Raw genomic sequence first — 16178 nt, 5'->3', positions numbered from 1 at the left:
TCTGTTCTATAAAATAGTCTTCAATCTGTTCCTCTCTTGTGAGGAGATACAAACTTGTTTCTGACTCTCTACTGGGTTGACATAAAAAAGAAGAACATTAGTTTCTGATTAATTCTCAAAACTAAAACTAAAGAGTTTGGGCTTTGGCATATGAAATGGATTCTTGCTGTGCTTTAAACTTCCTATACATATCTTCCCAATAAACTTCAGGTTGACAGGTTGGTGTCTATGACTTTCATTTGACTGACAAATTGAAGTTCAAGTTAAGTTGTTGCCTCTGATCTTGGGGTGTTTTTTAGGACATGGACCTTTTGTTCTACATTTATTTTTTTATCAAGAGAAATGGAAAAACAAAGAATCCTCATGTAGTTATGAAGCATTAAGCAGGGAAGAGGTGGAAGGTGATTTTTTGGAGGAGAGAAAATAATGCTTCCTTGATGTTTGTTTATGTATTTATTCATCAAGTGTGTGTTGATCAGCACTGAGTTGGTGTGTTGAAAGACAGGAATCTTGAAGAAACTCTACAGATGATCCTAATGTGGGTCAGTGGTTAGGGACCACAGAGCCATCCCCTGGCGGTTAACACCTAGCCATAGTATCCCTCTACGGGCTTGCATTTACATAGGAGGCACCTTTAACACAAGAGAAGAAAACTTACTGCATTTCTGCTCTTGGTGATGCATCCAAAAAGTACTTAGAAAATATCTGCCACTGATCAAGCAGCACATGAGAAGATGCAGATAAATGGTCAAGCTAAACAGGTCCTTCCTATATGAAGTCTCCCTAGGGGCAAAGAGACTATTAAGTAATAACCGCAAATGGAAAACACATGGGATGGAGGTTGTGCAGGGTACTGCAGATGTACCTACTTAGCATAGGTAGGATCTGGGGGAGAAATGACATGTACTCGAGACCCAGAGTATGAGTAAGAGATATACAGGTAGAAAGACACAAGAAATGTGTGCTGTGTAGAGAAAACAGCATTTTCACAGTCCCAGGTTCGAGAGAGAACATGATGTAAAAGAGGAACTGAGTGTGTTATTATGATGGCTGGAGTATGGAAGGGACACCTGATAAGTCCTGAGGGTAGTTCATGGGTGCTTGCCTGCAAGCCACAACATGGAATGTCAACTTTATTCAAAAAGGTAGCTGTTTTCCAGGGAAGACATTGGGATACTGAGAATGATTAGGGAAGTCAAAGTCAGAGGCACCACGTGTGTTGGCCAATGAAGCTGGATCTCTGCACTTCCCAAGTAGGATGCATTTTCTTCGACCGCCCCTAGACCGATGCAGCATCCCAGACCACTGAGGCCCATCTGCTCTGACCCTGTCGGTCCCACCTCTGAAAACGCCATAGGCTTGTGTTCAGTGGCCTCAGTCCTTCGCCTACGAGACTAAGTGAAAAGGACATTCTGCCATCTGAAGCACTCTGTCCATCAGTATTTTGATTAAAGTCACTTGGAGGTTCTTTTTCTGAGTGGAACAGATCTTCCTTGAAGCAGCAAGAATGGGCCATTTCTTATGGACTCAGGAATTGTTAGGGCAAAATGCCTTTTCCTACTGAAATCATACCTGATTGCAGATCAGCACACTACTGCCCAGGGAAGCCATTCCTCTCTTGCTGATGTGCCTTAAGTCGTGTGTCCTCAGACAGAAGTAGGTGGCTGAAGAGAAGGGCAGTTTATCCTTGATGCCTAAAGGGCTCAGCTGAGTAGGTTGAAAGTCCTAAATTGCTCTTGTGCCTGCATGCTTAGCTCCGGGAGAGGCCACTGGTTTGGGGGATTCATCAGTGCCCTCCACTTTCTGTAAAATGACAGGGTAGGAAAGATTTTCTCAGATTGGAGATGCAACATTTATTTTTGGTGCTTTTATTTGCCTTACTTATTTTCTTAGATCTTGCAAGACATATGGAAAAATGATAGGACAGTTTTATTTTTAAAATAACATATCAAGATGATGTATATGAAGAGGACCTCAGGGAAGATTTCAGAAGATCCTTGATTTCTATGTGCTTGAAGATTTTTCTATTTTCTGTCTGTTATTGATTTCTAGTCTGATTCCATTATGATAGAGAACATGCTCTGTATGATTTCAATTCTTTTAAGTTTGCTTTTGTTGGTTTGATGACCCAGGATATGGTCTGTCTTGGTGATTGTTCTGTAGTTACTTGAAAAGAATACGTATCCTAATGTTGTTGGGTAGAGTGTTCTATATATGTCAGTCAGATCCTTTTTGGTCAAGGGTGTTGAATTCTTCTGTATCCTTGCTGATTTTCTAATACTTCTATTATTTGTTGAAAGTAGACCATGTAAGTCTCCAACCATAATTATGAATTTTCCTATTGCTCCTTTTAGCTCTATCAATTTTGGCTTCACCTTTTCTGCATTTCTGTTGTTTGGTCTATTCGAATTTATCATGACTGTGTCTTCTTAATGGATTGACCTTTGAAATTTTATGTAATTCCATCTATCTCTTATAATTTTGTATGCCCATAAATCGAGTCTGTGCAAACCCTTCAGTTTATTTTAATTTCAGTCCCTTAATCCTTGTCAGAGCAGTGGGGAATGCACAAGTGTTCTGGGGCAGGCAGCTAAAACAGAGGCGATGAGAACTTTCCAACTGGCTCAGAAATGATTTTTTAAATATATAGTAAGCCGAGAGAGGTTGACTCAACAAGCTGATGCAGTGGATTTGAGATTGTTGTTTTGTATGACATTTTCTAAATTTAAAGGGGGTATTAAGGAGGAGCTTACTGGACCCCACTCTGAGAGATTCTCATTCCATCCTCTGTGAGGTATGTATTGGAAACCTAGGTTTTTAATAAATGCCAGGTAATTCTGATGTTTTTGGTTTTTCAGCCACATGTAGAACCATATCAATGCAATGAATTAAATCCTGCCTTTGTTTTTATTTAGAGTCAACTTGGACAAGTTCTGAGCATAGCCTAGTTCCATAACTTGGCCACTATGAATTCTTCTCTTATAAATATTGCAATGCATGTATTGATTTAGTGTGCTGATTTCACTGAGGAATGGAATAGCTGAGTCATGTGGTGGTCCCATTCCTAGTCTTTTGAGGAATCTCTATACTGATTTCCAAGTAGTTGTATTAATTTGCAGATCCTACCAACAATACATGTGTATTTATTTTCCCACATGCTTGCTCGAAATTGTTGTTATTTATATTCTCAATTACCATTCTGACTGGGGTGAGATGAAATCTCAGTGTAGCTTTGATTTGCAGTTTCTTGATTGCTAAGGATGTTGAACATTTTTTTCATATATTTGTTGGCCGTTCATGTTTCTTTTCTTTTCTTTTTTTTTTTTAAGGGGTGGGGAGAGAGAGAAATTTTTAATGTTTATTTTTTTAGTTTTTGGCGGATACAACATCTTTGTTTGTACTTGGTGCTGAGGATCGAACCCGGGCCGCACGCATGCCAGGCGAGCGCGCTACTGCTTGAGCCACATCCCCAGCCCTCATGTTTCTTCTTTTGAGAAATGTCTGTTGGGTACATTGGAACATTTACTGATTGTGTGTGTGTGTGTGTGTGTGTGTGTGTGTGTGTGCGCGCGTGTGTGCGTGTGTGTGTAGATTTTGGAGGTCTTTATGTATTCTTTATATTAATCCTCTGTCAGAAGAGTAACTGGCAAAGGTTTTCTCTCACTCTGTGGGCTTTCCACACTCTTGTTTCCTTTGCTATACAGAAGCTTTTTAATTTGATGCCATCCCACTCACTGATTCTTGTTTTTCTCGTACTTTTAAGGATCTTATTAAAGAAGTCAGTGCCTGTGTCTATATGTTGGTGGGTTGACCCCATGTTTTCTTCTCTCAGAGGCATACTTTTGGGTTTAATTCCTAGGTCTTTCATTCATTTTGAGTTGACTTTTGTGCTGGGTGATAGACTGTTCTAGTTTCATTTTTTTTCTTTTTCTTTTTTTTTTAGGCTGTTGCGAATGGGATTGCTCTCCCAATTTCTTTTTCATAAGGTTCATTAATGATGAATGAGAAAGCTGATGATTTTTGTGTGTTGATATTGTTATCCTGCTACTTTGTTGAATTTTTTAGTCAGCTCTAGATTCCTTCTGGTGAAGTTTTTGGTTTTTCAGCCACATGTAGAACCATATCAATGCAATGAATTAAATCCGGCCTTTGTTTTTATTTAGAGTCAACTTGGACAAGTTCTGAGCATAGCCTAGTTCCATAACTTGGCCACTATGAATTCTTCTCTTATAAATATTGCAATGCATGTATTGATTTAGTGTGCTGATTTCACTGAGGAATGGGTCTTCTAAGAAGAGAATCATGACATCCGCTAAGGGCAATAACCTAACTTCTTTTCTTATTTTAACTTGCCTTTTTTTTTGGTTTTGGGGTTTTGAGGATTGACCACTGAGCCACATCCCCAGACCTATTTTGTATTTTATTTAGAGACAGGATCTCACTGAGTTGCTTTGAGCCTCACTAAGTTGCTGAGGCTGGCTTTGAACTCTCTATCCTCCTGTCTCAGCCTCTCGAGCTGCTGGGATTACAGGCGTGAGCCACTGTGCCTGGTTTAATTTGATTTATTTCCTCCTTTTGCCTAATTGCTCAGAGCTAAACTTGCAAAGAATTACATTGAATAAAAGTGGTGAGAGTGAACATCCTTGTCTTATTCCTGGTTTTAGAAGAAAGGCTTTCAGCTTTTCCCCATTTATATGATGTTGGCTTTGGGTTTGTCACATAGAGCATTTATGATGTTGACGTCAGTTTCTTCTAACCCTAGTTTCTTCAGTGTTTTTTTTAACGTGGAAAAATATCCTTTTTTTTTTTTTTTGCATCTATTGAGATAGTCAAATGATTTTTGGCATTATTTATGTATTGAATTATATCTATTTGTTTGCAAATGTTGAACAAACCTTGAATTCCTGGGTTGAAATCAACTTGATTATAATATATAAGTCAACTTCTATACATATTTTACTTTTACTTTTACATATTATACTTTACTTTTGTACCTATGTTTATTAGGGACATTGGTCTGTAGTTTTCTCTTTGATGTGTACTTATTTAGTTTTGGTATAAGGATAATACTGGCTTCATGAACTGAATTTGGGGATTTTCCTTACCTATTTTATAGAATAATTTGAGGAGGGTTGGTGTTAGTTTTTTAAAGTAGATTTCAGCTGAGAATTCATCTGGTCCTGGGCTTTTCTTTGTTGGAAGGATTTTTATTTTCATTTTATTACTGCTTCAGTCTCATTTCTAATTATTGATTACTTTCATATCCTCTTGGTTCAGTTTGGGTAGGCCATATGTGTCTAGAAATTTGTAAGTATCTTTCAGATTTTCCAATTTATTGGAATATATGTTTTCAAAATAGTACCAAATGACCCTCTGAATTTCAGCAATGTCTCTGGTGATATCTCCTTTTTCATCTGTAATTTTATTGATTTAGTCTTCTCTCTCTCAGTTAGTTTGACTAAGGGTTTATCAATCTTGCTTATTTTTTTCAATGAACCAACTCATTGTTTCATTGATCCTTTGTAGGTTTTTATTCTCAATTTCATTAATTTCAGTTCTGATATTATTTCCTGTCATCTACTCTTATTAGGATTAATTTCCTGAATATTCCCTGCTTTTCTAGGGTTTTGAGAAGTAACATTAAATTGTTTGGTATTTTTTCTGATGTTGTTTTTTTCCTCCTTAATGTAGGCACTCAATTCTATGACATTTCCTCTTAGAACTGCCTTTATAGTGTCCCAGAGATTCTTATAGGTTGTATCTCTGTCTTCATTTGTTTCAAAGAATTCTTTTTATTTCTCCCCTGATTTCTTTTATAATCCATTAATCATTCAAAAATGTGTTAAAATAGCTTCTGATTTCTAAATCATTGATTTCTAATTTTAATCCATTATAATCTGATAAGATGCAAATAATTATCTCAATTTTTTTGTATATGCTAAGACTTGCTTTGTATCCTAAAATATGGTATATTTTGGAGAAGGTACCTTGAGCAATTGAGAAGGTGAATTTGACCCTTGATGGATGAAATATTCTATAGATCTCTGTTAATTCCATGAAATATTCTAAAATCTCTGTTAGGTATGAAGGTTCTGGTTGTCCTATGTGTTGGTGAGGGAGATGTGTTAAAACTAGTAAATACTATTGTATTGGGGTCTGAGTCTCTTTGTTGAGTGGTTTGTGCTATGGAAGCAGGTATCCTGATATTTGGGGCAGAAATGTTTTCATTCGTTGTCGTCTTGTCTGATAGTTCTTTCATAGTATGAATCAATGCTCTCCGTCTCTTCTGATTAATTTTGGCTTGATGTCTGCCTTGTTGGATATGCAAGTAGCTACTTCTGTTTGTTCTGGTCTTCATTTGCACGTTGTATCTTTTTCCAGTCTTTAACCTTCAGCCTGTGGATGTCTTTGCCTATAAGATGAGTCTCTTATAAAGAGCATATTATTGGATCTTGTTTTTAATCACTCTGCCAGTCTATGTTTTTTAACTGGAGAGTTGCAAATATTTATATTCATTGTTATTATAGAGAGATGGTGATTATTTCCTGTGATTTTGATTTTTCTTTTTTTATTTTAAATACCAGTTCTTTATTAGACTTACATTTTACAAATGTTTAGAACATTTCAAAATTCTGTTGTCCTTTTTAATAAAATGTAAAATATATATATTTTATCTTTTAAAAATTTTTTATTCTAATTTGTTACGTATGACAGCAGAATGCATTACAATTCATATTATACATATAGAGCACAATTTTTCATATCTCTGGTTGTACACAAAGTAGTCACATCCTTCGTATCTTCATACATGTACATTTATTTCAATCCTGATTATCCTCTACTTAGCTTCTCTTCTAATGAGATTAATCCATTATCTGGTCCTGAGGGTTTTTTTTTTAAATTTCTACAGCTTGAAATATTTCTTTAAGTATATTCTGTAGTGGTGGCTTAGCAGTCATGAATTATTTTAGTTTATGCTAATCTGGGAAGTTTTATTTTTCAATTCTTAAGGATAGCTTTTGTGGATATAAAAATCTTGGCTGGCAATTATTATCTTTTAGAGCTTGGTATACATTGCTCCAAGCCCTCCTGGGTTTTAGAGTCTGTGTTGAGAAGTCAGCAGTACTTCATATTGACTTAACTCTAAATGTGACATGTCATGTCTCTTTTGAGGCTTTTAAGATTCTGGTTCTATATGTTAGACAGCTTAATTATAACTTGTCTTAGGTTCTTTTTGATCTTATCTATTTGGTGTTATGAATACTTCCTGTATTTGGCTTTCCATGGCATTCCCAAAGTTTGGAAATTTTTCTGATATTATTGAAAAGTTTATGGATGCCCTTAGTTTGTACCTCAGCACCCTCCTCAAGGACAAGGATTCTTAGATTTATACTCCTAATGTTGTCCCTGATTTCCTGAATATTCTGGCCATGATATGTAATCTTCTTATTGCTAACTGTGTTTTTAAGATTGTATATCTTGTCTTCACAGCCTGAAAATGTGTCTTATGTATGGTATAATCTATTGGTAATGCTTTTAACTGAATTTTTAATTAGCTTTATTGTGTCTTTCATTTCTAGGATTTCTATTGGGTTTATTTTCAGAATCTCTCTCTTCATTGAAGTGGTGTTCACATCCTCATTTTCTCTCTTAGTTCATCTTTTAGTTTATTGACTGTTTAAGCCATCAATTTTCTATATTCTTTTTCTGGTATTTCCTCCACTGCAGTGTCTATGGGGTCAGTTGTTATGAACTACTGGGGACATTTTATTCCCTTTTTCATATTGCTTGGATTCCTGTACATCTTCTAGAGTGTTTATATCTTCTACTGTCATACAGGGGACTTTTGAGTGAGATTCTTTATTAAGTGCCCAGGAGCAGGTGAATATTTCAGTGTCAATACTCCACTCAAAGTGAACCTGCTACTGTGTCCAGTCTCTAGCAGCACATTGAGAAGAGATGCCAACCTTCAATAACTACTTCAGAATAAGACTAAAAACCATGTAAACCTCTAAAAACTTACTGAAAATATTCTCTAGAAGACCTTAATCCAAGTGGGAAATGAAAGTGATGTTCTTGAGTAAATTGAGAAACTAGGTATTAAAGAAAGTAAAGCCAGTAATTAATTTTATTTGACTCTCTGGTCAGCTTTTCTTTTACTGCTTTGATTCTAGTCCATGGAGAGTTGAGATATATTGCCTAGATCCCCTCCACCAATTTCCAAATATTTTTCTTACTGAGGTTTTTAAATGGAGTCTTCTTTCTGGGACTTCAGATATGGCATTATGTGGTTTGTTTGTTCTCAGCTCTGACCCAATGTGCTCCCACTTGTTAGGAGACTCTCTGTGCAGTGCTCACTCCCCTCTGCCTTGAGAGCTCTATCACTCTCCTCCTTCCAGGAGCCTCAGTCCATGTGCTGGAAGGAAGGGTGTGTGAGGCATTGACCTCTCCCTCCCTTCTAAGCTTAGAGAGGTGACTTGGGATCACCGGACTCTGTCTGACTTTGATGGGTCTCAGTTCCCCACTGGAGCGTTAACCAGGTTCGTTATCCCAGAGCTCAAGTCACTAGTTTCAAGTGAAAGTGTCCTTCACTCTTAGCTCTGTAGGCTAAGTTTGCTGCTGCCAAATTGCTGTTTTAATCCACTGTTGGGGAGCTTCTTTGATATTGTGGGTTCCTCTGACCTGCCTTCTTCCACTCCCCAGAGGGATAAACTAAATAGATTAAGGATTGTTAAAAATACAGGTAAGAGAAAATAAAATTGAGTAGGAAGGCAAAAGAAAGGTTAAAATATTCAAACACTGAGAAGAAAGAAAGCTGAAGAGATCACAAGAGAGGAAGTGATCAAAAGGGAGGAAGACAAAGCCAAAGATAGAGGAAGGATAAGATGATTTGACTGTTAGAGGGAAAGGATAGTAAGAGTAAAAACAAACAAGAAAAATGAGAACAAACCCTCACATTTAAAAAAAATATCTTAACCACTATTTCTTAAAAAGCAAAATAGTAAAAGGGCAATAAAAGGAAAAGAAATGGTTAAAAAAAAGTAGAACAAATGTGTATATGTATATACATAAACCAACCAGCAAATACCACCAGGACAACAAAAAAATTCTTAAACACTGAAAACACGTTTCCACTAAAGTGGCTGAACTTGTCAACAGGGCTGGATATGAATGGAACATTCTAGACTACCCTTCTTTGCCTTTGTTCTCTGACTAGAGCTCTCTCAAATGGAGCAAGACCTGGGAGTGACTCAGCCACGCTCCTGTGGTATTGCCACTCTACTTGCTAGGGTGGCCTGGGAGTGTCTCTGGTTGAATCAGTTTTCAGCTTCCCTGCTTACCACTATAGAGTAGGAGGGAAATGGCAGTACCATGTCTTAGAGTTTTGTCCAGAGGGCCTAGATTGCTGTACTTCTAGGGTGGGCCCACAGAATTCTACTTGTGAAGCTCTGAGGCTGAGGTCTAGCTCTAATTGGAACTTGTTAGGTGGTGTTCACTTTGGAGAGTTTAAATCAGTGCACCCCTAGGGCTGGGCAGAAGCCAGGTATTGGATGGCTGGGTCTGGGGTGTTTCCTGCAAACTCTGCTCGTTGATATTTCTGAAGGCAAACAGTGAGGCATGTGCTGAGAGAGGACTCTGTGTGGAGAGGACATGGCATATTTCATGCAACCCACTGTCCTCCAAAATGAAATTTGAAGACAACCCTACAATGTAATCAGATCTACCTGTTCAGTCCTCAAAGGGAGGGGGATTCCCACTGCACTTCCTTCCATAGCTCTGCCCTGAATCCCCAGGATCCACTCCTCTCTCTGTTTTGATGGTGATCTTCCAGGTGCACTGCAGACCACACAGTAAGCACTGGCTGGGACACAGTTGCACTAATTGCTGTGATCTCTGAGTTTCTGGTGGCAGCACAATTCAATATGCCCTCTTCAGCCTGGCTCTCCACCCCTGGTCTATACTTACCTGGTGAGACATATGAGCACTTTTCAAATACCAGTTCACTGTGCAGCCTTTGTATGAGCTAAGCACTGCCTTCTACAGGTGTTTATGTGCCAAATTCCTCCACTGTGTTTCTCTTTCTCCTTCAGTTGCCCCTACCCTTTGTGGTGATATGGTGGTGTTGTGGCTGCCACCATTGCTCCAATGTGTTCTTTCTTATCCTCTGTTCATTATACCAGAACTTCTGGGTCTCTGACTATCCAATATTGAATTATCATAAATTTCCTTAGAAACCCACCTTGTGAAAAAATAATATTCCCTTTGCTTCAATTTCAAAGAGTAGTGACTGGGAAGTTCATCCTTCCTCTGCTTTGCCATCTTTCCTCCCATGTCTGGCATTTTTGAGAAAGTAGAGAAGAATGGGATTGGGGAGAAGGGCACATGAAGGTCAAGCACTCAGGGCAGTGCCTGGCCCAGCAGATGTCAGCCAGACATCACTGAAGATTTAAAGCAGCAAGGCGATTTGATGGAATTCTCATTTTAGCATGTTTGAAGTCTCTTATGAGGGATTGTAACCTGGTGATGTGCTGAGAAGTAGAGAAATTCAGTTTCTTTCCAATGCTGTAAGAATTTTCTGGATGGTTCTGGAGGCGAAGCATTTTCCCTTCTCCTTGGGCACTAACATTTGAAGTCCATGGACTCCTGTGGATCCTGCCATATTGTATTGCTCTATTTTTTTTTCCAGTAGCTCCTGACCTAGAGAGACTTTACTTGATCCTCTGAATTGAGGGAAGAAATTCACAAGTTGAATCCACTATGGGAAGGACTAGGGCCAATATATAACTAAAAGAACTATTGTCCACCTGATGTCCCAGGTTTGAAACTGTTTACTGTGGACCTGGGATATTCTCCAGGAGATTTAGCAGCCTCTTATTTTCCTTAGAGAAATCAGGTGTGCAGCCCCCACAAATCATCACTAAATGGCCCCCAGATGTCTATATGGCTATGTCAGTCAGTGTTGGGTCACTGGGGCCAAAATACCAGAACAAGAACAAGTTAGAGGGGGAAAAGTTTATTTTGGTTCATGGTTTCAGAGATTCAGTCCACGGTGCAGCTGACTCCATCTCTCTGGGCCCTTGGTAAGGCTGACTATTGTGGCAGAAGGGCATGGCAGAGGGACAGTGCTCCACTTATTGTGTCTAGAAATCAGACAGACAAAGGAGTCAGGGGGACAAGACACAATCCCCAATAGCATTCTCCCGTCCCTGTGACCTCCTCCTCTAGCCATGGTCCCAACTGCCCGTAGTTACCGCCTGGTTAGTCCCTTCAAACGAAGATGGACTGATTAGGTTACAGCTCTCATAATCTAATCATTTCACATCTGAGCATTTCTGCATTAACATAGGCACTTTGGGGACACTCCTCATACCCAAACCGTGACATTGATTTAATCATGCATAACACCTGTGCTTTTTTGGCTTGTGGCATGTTGCTTTCTAGGCTGCCTTCTGTATCAGAGAAGTCAATTTAGAATGCAATGACTTATATCACAGCAGGTGGATGTGATAAATCAGGAAGGAGCATCATCACAGTAAGTCAGATGTGCCATCTGCACAGGGAATTAGATGTAATGGGAGAGGAAAACTATACATGTCCCTAGGTTGTGTCCATTTGGGAAATAAAAAACTATTAGGGATCTCATGGATAAAAGTGTTTTAGGAGAAAAATTGGAAAAGCTTAAAGATGAAAGTGAAAGTAAGGAAAAGTATGGCAGGTGTTTGATTCTAAAAGCCTAAGTCACTTGAACAGAGCCAAGATAACAAGGTAAAGAGTTAGGCAGAGACATCCCGATTGTTTGTTTGAGATATGTGACTTAAAAACACAAAATCAACAAGAAAACAAAGAAGGCAAGACAGGAAGAGATGGCAGACCTTGATGAAGTATTCTTTAAGAGTCCAGCTTTATCTGGTAGGGTAGCTATGTCCCTTTAGGACAGAAAATCAGGAGACAGAGATCCCATCTCATCACCATATCCTCTTGGCTGCCCTTGATGCTTCTGATGACCCTGTCTTTTTAGTGATGGCCCATATTGACAGGAACAATCATGGAATCATCAGGGAAGACTCTGAGCAAGAGCATCTGTGGCCAGTTAGTGTTTGAGGAGTTTCTAGGCTATATTTTAGGGTTTATGAGAGACCTTAGAGAATGGCCATTGTCAATACAAGATAGTCAGCTAATCTCTGGGAGATGGAGGTTGTTGCTAGACTTTTCTGAGGTGGTTAACTCTGTTGTGCTCCATACATCTTTGTGATGGTCAATTGCATATGTCACTTGAATGGGACATAGCACCCAGATATTTAGTTAGGCATTATCCTGGGTGTTTCTGTGAAGGTGTTTTTTTTTAAATTAATGAGATTAACATTAATAAAATAAGTAAGCTTTGAGTAAAACAGGCTTCTCCATAATGTGTGTGGGACTCATGGAGTCATTTGAAGGCTTTCATAGAAACACAGACTGACCTCTCCAGGAGCAGGAAGGAATCCTGCCAGCTGACTGCCTTTGACCTTGATCTACAACTCTTCCTTGGGTTTCCAGCCTGCTGGCCTACTCCATCAAATTTTGGACCCACCAAACTTCCACAATCATGGGAGCCATTCTTTAAAATGAATCTCTTTCTCTGTACCTCTAGGTCTCTTTCCTTTTGGTTGTTTTCTGGAGAACTCTAATACAGCCCTTATAGGAGAGTCAATCTCTAAAGTCTAGGATGCCTGGTGGTGAAGGACACAGGCTCTGCTGCAGAGAGGTCAAGTGTTGCGTCCAGCTCCGCCGTTTACAGTCTGCATGGTATTGAGTTACTGAACTTTTCTAAGACATAGCATCCTATTTTATAAAAAACATAGATTAGAAAAGAACCTACCTTAGTTGCAAGTAATAGAATACAATTCCAAATGTCTTAGGCCAGTACTTCTGGAACTTTGATGGATAGTACGTCTGAGGTTTTAAGTTAAAGTTCTTTCCATCTTTGTTTTTCTTTCTTCTTGTTCTTTTTTTCCCCTCTTCCTTTTTGGCTTATATCCCTGGAAAGTGTAGTTATATTTATTTCAGGCACAGTTGGATCAAATGTTTTCAGGAATTTATGTCTTGATTTTCAGGCTCTCCCTTCCTCTCTTTGGATTTTAACCTCCTGAGAATTCTAGACTTGTGTCTTATGAGATTGAAAAGCACAGAGAAGATAGGACATCTTTCCCAGAAGTTCCAGAAACATTGGTTTGGCTTTGCTGGTTCTGACTTCTAATGGTCAGCTGAATACAGTACTCAAATAAAAAGAGGTATGATTTTTAGACTCCAAACTCTCCAACATTAAAGCATGCAGTTATCTCTGCCAACTTCAGACAGGCTTTGTGTGTGGGAGAAGGGGTTGGGATGGACATCCTGGATCATTGAAACTTTGGATCTAGTCTGCACAGCGAGATGTTTTGCTTATTAAGTAGTTTCCATTAATGAAGTGTTTCCAGGGAGGTCTCAGAATTATCTCTTTTTTTTTCTAATAGAAAGTTTTAATTAAGTTTAAATTAGACAATGTGACTATAAAGTGGAGAAATAAAACAGGACAAATAAAAAAAACTTACAGAGGAAATTAAATTAGTAAATGCACATTGGACAAGAGCGCATGGGTGAGCTGGGATTAAATGGCTCTTTTTTGAGAGGGACCTGGGCTCCTTGCTGTAAGTAAATGACCTTCTCCAAGTCATGAAATGATATCCTAATGGCCTAAAAGGCTTAATGCACCTCCCCAATTTATTCCTTGCTGATCAGTAGGTCCGCTGAGTATAATGCACTTCCCTATATACCAAGAGTGAATGACTAGAAGATGAGAATATAGAGAGAGTTATTAAACTTTAAACCAACATAAAGATTTATATCTTGAACTTTTCCTTTTTTGCAGTGTGTTTTCTAGCAGGCTTGGTTTCAAAGACTATGAAACACTCCCAGCTTATTGTCCAAAGGCCTTTCTAGAAATATAAATGATTGGATAATAACCTGAGTCACCGGAGCATGTTGGAAAGATCTTTTGCTCAGATATAATCGCAGGGGTCTTAGCTAAGGGAAACTCATTATAGGTGCCAATTATTAGGGTTTTGTGTTTTTCATCCTGATCCAAAGCACTACCCATCAGTTACTGTGAGTCACAGGGATGGTGAAAGCAAGCATGTCACATTCATCAAGTTAGTGTGCTTACTTTCTGGACTTTTGGAGAACAGTTCCTGGGTTCTTAGTCAACCATGTTGAGTACTGATTCAGAGAAACGGGCTGGTCCACGTGGCAAGGCCAATTTTAGTCTCTTTATTTGCCAGAAGAGTGTTTGGAAGTCATCGGCAGCATTCATTGCTCTTGATGAGTTCATTCAACTCTTGCAAGAGGGAAATGTTTCTGTGTTGCTTATAGTGTGCTTACAATTCCAAAATGGTCCCTGGAGTGTCTGACATTGAGTTGATTTTAGATATAAATTGAAGGTATGGGTTTTATTTACCCTTGGAGTTTAGTGAAATTGGTGAAAAATTTACTTACTCCACTAAAATCATTTATATCCTCAGTAAATAATGAGTGCCTAATGTGGAGTAAATGTGGTGCTAGGAACAGGAAATATTATTAGGATGAAATTTGGCTTAATCTTTGTCCTCATGGAGCTTACTATTTAGTGGTAGCATCAGACTAAGACACAAATTTGTAATTTCTAATTACAGTAAGTGTTACAAAGCCAATGATAATGTACTGGGAGAGAAGGGAGAAATATAATTTTGATTGGAGGTGAGGTGGTTAATACATACATAATATGCACATACACACATGTACAGACACTTTTTCAAGAAGACATGACGTATTCTAAAGGAACATTGATTATTCTTTCTTGAATTCTGTGTTCAAGTGAATAAAGGGTTTGGGCTGTCAGGGTTCTTTGGATGCAGAATCAAGTCAACACTGTTGGAGTACGTGAACTCTTGAATTGGTATTTAACAAACGTGGAAATTACCAAAATGGATTTGTAAGGTCAAGTATATTTTAAAAATAAAAAATTCTATTTCTTTAAAAAACAACACAATTAAGAGTGGAATTTGTTTTTCTGCATCTATTCTTGTTGAATGTCATTTAAATACCTTTGATCAATGAGGAAAAATTATTTTTTATCTACTAGGAAAAACTGAATTTGAATTCATGTTGGCTCAACAGCTCATACCTTTCCACACCAGCCTGAGACTCTTGTAGTCCTCACCATACCCAATACTATTTACTTCATGAGCCTTTGTTGAGCATGCTATGTGTTAAGCACAGCTTCTACTATGGTCTGCCACAGCAGGAGGCTACAGCCTAGGGGGCTTAAATAGCACTAAGTTATATTCTCAGAGTTCTAGAAGGTAGAAGTCCAAAACATGGGTGCTGTCAGCATTGTTTCTGATGAGGCCTCTTTTCCTGCCATGTAGGTGGCTGCCCCTCTTTGCTGTGTCCTTACATGCCCTCTTCTCTGTGTATGACTGAGAGTGAGCTGTGGTGTTACCTCGTCTCCTTACAAGTAGAGCAGTGCCATAGGTTTAAGGCCCACTATTTTGACTTCTTGTAAACTTAATGAAACATTTAAAAGCTCTGTTCTCTTATAGAGTCATAATGGGAGCTGGGACTTTTCCACATTTTCACATGGATTTTGGGAGTGGGGTGGGGTGGACATAATTCAGTCCATCACAAGCACTGAGAATGAGGCATACTCTAAAATATAAAGAGAAACACTAAAATATAGAGAGAAACAGGGCTGTCCTATCCTTCCCCTCATAGAGGCTCCTATCCAGTCAGGTGGGTACATAGCAAATAAATAACTGCATAAATAAATATTTAATAATTGGACTAGTGAGCACATCTTGGGGGGAAATGTGATTCTATGCAAACCCCAAAGATGGTACTTATCTAGAAACCTTAGTCATAATGTCAAGGTTAAGAAGAGCAATGCTATGAATAAGTTCTTCATTGAAAATCTTGAGCAGATTTTATGTGGTAGACAAAGGTAACAAGTTTCAAAAATGGAAATACAGGGAGGAGTTTTGCTTTTGTTTTTCTTTAAGAATAGCCCTGTTTCCGTTCCACATTTGGAATTGCCTCATGCAATAATATAAAAATTGATGGGGAAAGAGGTCCCTTTTATAACAGGTGTTATGGCCAAAGGAACAGATTTTCTAGTGTTATCTCCC

This window comes from Spermophilus citellus, assembly GCF_964194105.1.
Source record: "Spermophilus citellus genome assembly, chromosome: 1".
Taxonomy (NCBI): domain Eukaryota; kingdom Metazoa; phylum Chordata; class Mammalia; order Rodentia; family Sciuridae; genus Spermophilus; species Spermophilus citellus.
Note: the sequence above shows the minus strand (reverse complement) of the source record.